Here is a 7,842-nt window from a genome sequence, read left to right on the forward strand (position 1 = left end):
ATTGGAGTACACGTGTCTCTTTCAATTATGGTTTCCTTGGTATGTATACCCAGCAGTGGGATTGCTGGGTCATATGGCAGTTCTATTTCCAGTTTTTGAAGGAATCTCCACACTGTTCTCCATAGTGGCTGTAATAGTTTGCATTCCCACCAACAGTGTAAGATGGTTCCCTTTTCTCCACCCCATCTCCAGCATTTATTGTTTGTAGACTTTTTGACAGTAGCCATTCTGACCAGCGTGAGGTGGTACATCATTGTAGCTTTGATTTGCATTTCTCTAATAATGAAGACTCAATATTATTAACATACCACTTCTTCCCAACTTAACATCAGCACAATCTCAATCAAAATCCTAGCAAGTTATCTTCTGCATACAGATAAACTATTCTAAAGTTTACATGGAGAGACAGAAAATCTAGAACAGCCATCTCAATATTGAAAGAGAGCAAATTTGGAGGACTAACACCACCTGACTTCAAGACTTGCTATAAATCTATAGGAATCAAGACAGTGTGGCATTGGCAAAATAATGGACAAATAGATCAGTGGAACAGGACAAAGAACTCAGAAATAGACCCATATAAATATAGTGAGCCGATCCTTCACAAAGTAGCAAAAATAGTAAAATATAGTGTTTCTGAAAGGATGCCAGAACAACTGGGCATCCACATCCAAAAATATAAAACTAGATACAGACTTTACACCACTAAGAAGAATTAACTCAAAATGGGTCACAGACGTAAAACACAAAACTATTAAACTCTTAGAAGATAACATAGGAGAAGCTGTAGATGACCTTGGGTATAGTAATGACTTTTTAGATATAATACCAAAGGCACAATCCATGAAATAAATAATTGATATATTAGACTTCATTAAAATTAAAAACTTCTGTTCTATGAAAGACAGTGTCAAGAGAATGAGAAGACAAGCCTCAGACTGGGAAAAAATACTTGCAAAGACTCATATGATAAAGGACTGTTAACCAAAATACAAACTCAATGATAAGAAAGCAAAAAACCTGATTAAAAATGAGCCAAAAATCTTAACAGACTTCTTACTAAAGATGTACAGGTGGAAAATAAGCATACGAAAAGACACTCACATCACATGTTATCAGGGAAATACAAATTAAAACAAGATGGGGACACATGTATACCCATGGCTGATTCATATCAATATATGGCAAAAACCACTACAATATTGTAAAGTAATTAGCCTCCAATTAAAATAAATAGATTAATTTTAAAAAAGATACCATTACAAATCTATTAGAATGGCCAAAATCCAGAGCACTAAGAATACCAATGTCAATGAAATAGCAGGAATTCTTGTCCATTGCTGATGGGAATACAAAATGGAACAGCCACTTTGAGAGACAGCTTGGAGGTTTCTTACAAAACTGAACATACTCTTACCATATGATCTAGCAATCACTTTCTTTGATATTTACCCAGAGGAGCTGAACTGGAGAAATCAACCTGCCTGACTTCAGGCTATACTTCAAAGCCACAGTCATCAAGACAGTATGGTACTGGCACAAAGACAGAAATATAGATCAATGGAACAAAATAGAAAACCCAGAGATAAATCCACACACCTATGGACATCTTATCTTTGATAATGGAGGCAAGAATATACAATGGATTAAAGACAATCTCTTTAACAAGTGGTGCTGGGAAAACTGGTCAACCATTTGTAAAAGAATGAAACTAGAACACTTTCTAACACCATACAGAAAAATGAACTCAAAATGGATTAAAGATCTAAATGTAAGACCAGAAACTATAAAACTCCTAGAGGAGAACATAGGCAAAACACTCTCCAACATAAATCACAGCAGGATCCTCTATGACCCACCTCCCAGAATATTGGAAGTAAAAGCAAAAATAAACAAATGGGATCTAATTAAAATTAAAAGCTTCTGCACAACAAAGGAAACTATAAGCAAGGTGAAAACACAGCCTTCAGAATGGGAGAAAATAATAGCAAATGAAGCAACTGACAAAGAACAAATCTCAAAAATATACAAGCAACTCCTGCAGCTCGATTTTAGAAAAATAAACGACCCAATCAAAAAATGGGCCAAAGAACTAAATAGACATTTCTCCAAAGAAGACATACAGAGGCCTAACAAACACATAAAAAGATGCTCAACATCACTCATTATCAGAGAAATGCAAATCAAAACCACGATGAGGTACCATTTCACACCAGTCAGAATGGCTGCGATACAAAAGTCTACAAGCAGTAAATGCTGGAGAGGGTGTGGAGAAAAGGGAACCCTCTTGCACTGTTGGTGGGAATGCAAACTAGTACAGCCACTATGGAGAACAGTGTGGAGATTCCTTAAAAAACTGGAAATAAAACTGCCTTATGACCCAGCAATCCCACTGCTGGGCATACACTCTGAGGAAACCAGAAGGGAAAGAGACACGTGTACCCCAATGTTCATCACAGCACTGTTTATAATAGCCAGGACATGGAAGCAACCTAGATGTCCATCAGCAAAGGAATGGATAAGAGAGCTGTGGTACCTATACACAATGGAGTATTACTCAGCCATTAAAAAGAATACATTTGAATCAGTTCTAATGAGGTGGATGAAACTGGAGCCTATTTTACAGAGTGAAGTAAATCAGAAAGGAAAACACCAATCCAGTATACTAACACATATATATCGAATTTAGAAAGATGGTAATGATAACCCTGTATGCGAGATAGCAAAAGAGACACAGATATATAGAATAGTCTTTTGAACTCTGTGGGAGAGGGAGAGGGTGGGATGATTTGGGAGAATGGTATTGAAACATGTATAATATCATGTAAGAAACGAATCGCCAGTCTAAGTTCGATGCAGGATACAGGATGCTTGGGGCTGGTGCACTGGGATGACCCAGAGAGATGATATGGGGAGGGAGGTGGCAGGGGGGTTCAGGATTGGGAACACATGTACACCCGTGGTAGATTCATATTGATGTATGGCAAAACCAATACAGTATTGTAAAGTAAAATAAAGTTAAAAAAAAAGTGAATAGAGATAAAGAGGGCAAAGTAATTGATTACCAAATAATAGTTTTAATTTACATATTTTCACCTATATGTGAACATTTTGTCCATATAGAAAAAAGACTTTCTTACCTATTTACAAAGATTAAAAGCTGAAGTTTAAATTTTCAGAAATGATATTTTATTTAGTATTTTTAGTATGAATTTATATGCCCATGTTTATTTAGTATACTTATTCATTTAAAAATTTGCATTTATGAGAAAAGAAATGCAGGCATACCTTGAATATACTGCAGATTTGGTTCTAGACCACTGCAATAAAGAGACCATCACAATAATGAGTCACACCAATTTTATTGATTTCCTAGTATAAATAAAAGCTGTTTTTACACTATTCTGTACTCTATTAAATGTGCAGTAGTATTCTGTCTAAAAAAGAAATACATACTTTACTTTAAAAATACTTTATTTTTTTAAAGTGCTGACCATCATCTGAGCCTGTGGGGAGTTGAAATGTTTGCAATAATAATGTTCAGTTCAGTTCAGTTCAGTTCAGTTCAATTCAGTCACTCAATCGTGTCCGACTCTTTGTGACCCCATGAATTGCAGGACGCCAGGCCTCCCTGTTCATCACCAACTCCCGGAGTTCACTCAGACTCACGTCCATCGAGTCCGTGATGCCATCCAGCCATCTCATCCTGGGTCGTCCCCTTCTCCTCCTGCCCTCAATCCCTCCCAGCATCAGTCTTTTCCAGTGAGTCAACTCTTCTCATGAGGTGGCCAAAGTACTGGAGCTTCAGCTTTAGCATCATTCCTTCCAAAGAAATCCCAGCTTTGATCTCCTTCAGAATGGACTGGTTGGATCTCCTTGCAGTCCAAGGGACTCTCAAGAGTCTTCTCCAACACCACAGTTATAATAATGTTAAAATTCACTAATCATAGATCACCATAACAAATATAGTAATAATGAAACAACTTTTAAATATTGCAAGAATTACCAAAATATGACAGAGAGATATGAAGCAGGCAAGTGCTGTTGGAAAAATGATGCCCAGAGACTTGTTCAATGCAAGATTGCCACAAACCTTCAATTTGTAAAAACACGATATTTGTGAAGCACAATAAAGAGGATTGTAATAAAATGAGGTCTACCTATACTGGTAACTCAGAAGACAAAATAAAATGTCACTAGAGTACCGTCTGTTCTGAATGTAAAGCAATAAAAAGTTATTATTTTCTTTCCGCATATTCTCCTTGGATGGCAAGTGATTTTTGCTTCATTCAACCTGACTATACATTATCAAGAGTCTGTTAATTTTTCTGCTATTTTATGCTTTGGGGAATTTCATAACTATAGAAAATGGTAAAAAACTGAGATGAACTAAATTCCAAATGTTCATTATGGAAAAAATTCTGCTATGGTTTTTATATGGTATTGTTTCTCTCTGGACCTTTCTTGGAAACTGCTAAGATGTTGCTTTCCTCTGAGTTCAGATCTCAAATTCAGAATAATACAATTGAAAAGGTGTTTTTTTACACTCAAACCATGTTCATCACTTCCAAGACAGCTGCTAGATAGCACCAAAGGATTTCTTCTCATCTTATAACTCAGAAAGTGGCGCCCATGATCAAGAAGGGATGTTAGAAATAATTGTGTTTGCTTATTATCTTAACCAGCTCAACAGAACGGTAAGAGTTGTCCTTTACTAGGGTGCAAACTTTGGAAAAGCTGTCAAATCAAAGAAGAAACAACCTCCCCCATGTTAATTTTGTGCAAGACAAGTGCTACAATACAAAGATATTTTCAAGAGTGGTTAATCCTTTCAATACGTGTAGATTCCCACTTTTATTCTTATGCAAAGGGTGACATGTTCTCAACACATTGACTTATCAAAAAAATTGTATTCCCAGATTTATTCTTATCCGATATTAGTGCTTATGACACACATTTTATGGGAGAGAGATTAAGGTGGTTTAAATTCAACAGTTACAGCTTATATTAGCATATTTTAACCTTCATAATCATCAACTAAGCTGGTCTGAAATGTTACAGGGAGGTCCACATGCATCAGAACTATACCCTAGTAAGAGATTTCACTTGTTGTCACTCTGACAGAATTCTAGGAATAAAGTGATAGCTTCCTTTATTCTTCTTATTATTTGACTGCTCTAGGTCTTTGTTGCAGTGGGTAGACTTCCCTTGTTGGGCTTAGTTGCCCCAAAGCATGTGGGATCTTAGTTCCCTATCCAGCGATTGAGCCTGCATCCCCTGCATTGGAAGGTGGACGCTTAACCACTGAACCACCACAATATATGCTGAGATCACCACTATAGTCTAATACTTGGGAAACTCAACCTAGGTGAAACTTAAGATGCAGAATTTCCAGGACTAATTTTTCCAGAAATAGATGAGTTTATGAAACTGTACTACTGAACAATATCAGTAGCATAAGGTTTGACTTAATTGAGTAAATTCTTTTACAAAAGTGATTATTTTCTTGGAACATGTGGTATTGTCCTTAAGAATCTATTTTAATAGGTATGTAATAAAACTTTTCTTCCTTGTTTTTCCTCTATCTCTAAATTTTAATTTAGTAGTTTATCATTGTTCAAACTGTGATTTAACTTGTAGTTTAAAACTAATAATTAAAAACTGTATAAATAATTTAAGTTTTGCTTTTTGGAACTTTCTGGCATTTGAGAGGAACATTTTTGACCCTCAGTTGAATCCATGAATGCAAAACTGAAGGATACAGAAGGCTGACTGTACAGCAATTAAAAAACAGAGACTGGCAGAGTGAATTGAAAAATGTGACTCTTCCCAAAATCAATTAAATCAAAAGAAAGTTGAAGTAGGGGGAGAGGAAAAGAAACAAGATGGGGCAAATAGAAATCAAATAGCGAGATGATAGATTTAAAACTACATATCACTAGTTACATTAAATGAAAATAGTCTTAATACCTTAAAAGGTAGAGATTGCCAGATTGGATGAAAATGCAAGACCCAGGTGTATGCTGCCTAAAAGAAATACACATCAAATATAAAAACACAAGTAAGTTAACAGAATAGGGAAAAAGTTCAATGCTAGCATTAGTCAAAAGAAAATGAAAGAGCCTTTATTAATACTGAGTAAAGTAGACTTCACAGCAAACAATAGTGATAAAGAATATCATTATGTAATGATAAAGGGGTCAATTCTTCATGAAGATAAACAAACATTTTTCCTGAACATTTAGGCTAAATTTTAAAGAAAAAAAAAAAACCTGTTCCAAAAGGCTGTATATTTATTATATGATCCCATTTATGACACTCTGGAAAAGGCAAAACTATAAGGAAGCAAAACAGAGCAGTAGTTGTCAGGATTTGTGGGATTGAGGGAAGGGTTGACCATAAGATTGCTGATTAATAGTTTCCCTTGGATGGAGGTTGAGAAAGGGGTTGGCTCCTAAGGGAAAGAAAGAGAAATTTTGGAGTAATAAGACTTTGCTGTATGGCACCATACTGGAAGATACATCTGTCAAAATGCACAGAATTATACATCACAAAGTGTGATTTTTACTGTATGCAAATTTTAAAATATTAACCAGGATGTTGGGGAATCCTAGGTTGAAATGCAGACTGTGAAACGTGAAAAGACTACTTTTCAAAGAACAGCATTACACTAGCACTCTGCTGGGAATGCGGAAGAAAGGATCAGATGTAAAAACTTTGGAAATAGCATTTGGACTGTAAGGACTAAGATGAACTGTTTGCAAACACTGCTCTAATTGATAAATTTGTCTATCTCAGTGAGTAGTTCTGAAGCATGAATACTGTGACTGAACAAATAAATATACTGCAGAAAATATAGGTCAACATGCTAGGGTCTGTGGGCCAAATTCAGTTCATTTTTGTATAGCCCACAAACAAAGAACTTCATTTTTTCGCTTTGAGATGGCTGAAAAAATTCAAAGGAAAACTAATACTTCATGATACATGAAAACTTATATCAGGAATTGGGGCAGACACTAAATGGCTTGCAAAACCTAAAATATTTGTTACCTTGCTCCTTAGAGTAAATATTTGTTGTTGATTGTAGTAGATAATGAGAGTCAGATTTCTCACTGTTGGAGAAAGAGTTATAAATCAGCGAAGGAGGACTAGAATAAACCTTGTGATGTTGGCTTCAAGTCAGAGACATCAGTATGACCTCATGTTTACTTTAATATACATATAGATGTATACTGAAATGTAGTTACATGTGTGTAGACTTGGGTTACTTTATCTACATGCATTCCTAGTTTTGCATATTGAGAAGGCTGCTTTGTGTTACATAAGCCTATCTCTCATTCCTACTGTCCGTATTAAATGTAAAATATATTTGACTAATCAAAAACGCAACTAACAAAATCAGCACAAAAACACAATCAGACTTTTTTGCTAAAAAACCTGATCTTTAAAGATTGTTTGGATCAAAAGCAGGATCTGGAAAATAAAATTTGAACCATACCTGATCTAAGAAAGAAAACTTTTATGTAATATATTTCAAAACTCCTGAAAATAATTAGGATCTCTAATAAAATTCTTGGGCAACTTTTTAATAGACTAAATGAAATTCACATCTGCTGAAAAGTTCTTTAAGTTACTTTCTACATCAGTCTATCAGTCAGGAGGATGAAGATATTAACCAGAGGTTCTCTATCATTTGTTTGCCTCTTCTTTTTCTTTTTTTGTATCTTATTGAACAGAGATTACCTAGCTCCTCCTTGTTTCTCTAAAAGTATCTATAAGAAGGCAGAAGTCTTTGAATTTGCTTGAATAGAATCTTGTAGGAAGTTCAATGTTGGACTTTTA

This window comes from Capricornis sumatraensis, chromosome X (genome assembly GCF_032405125.1).
Source record: "Capricornis sumatraensis isolate serow.1 chromosome X, serow.2, whole genome shotgun sequence".
Classification (NCBI taxonomy): domain Eukaryota; kingdom Metazoa; phylum Chordata; class Mammalia; order Artiodactyla; family Bovidae; genus Capricornis; species Capricornis sumatraensis.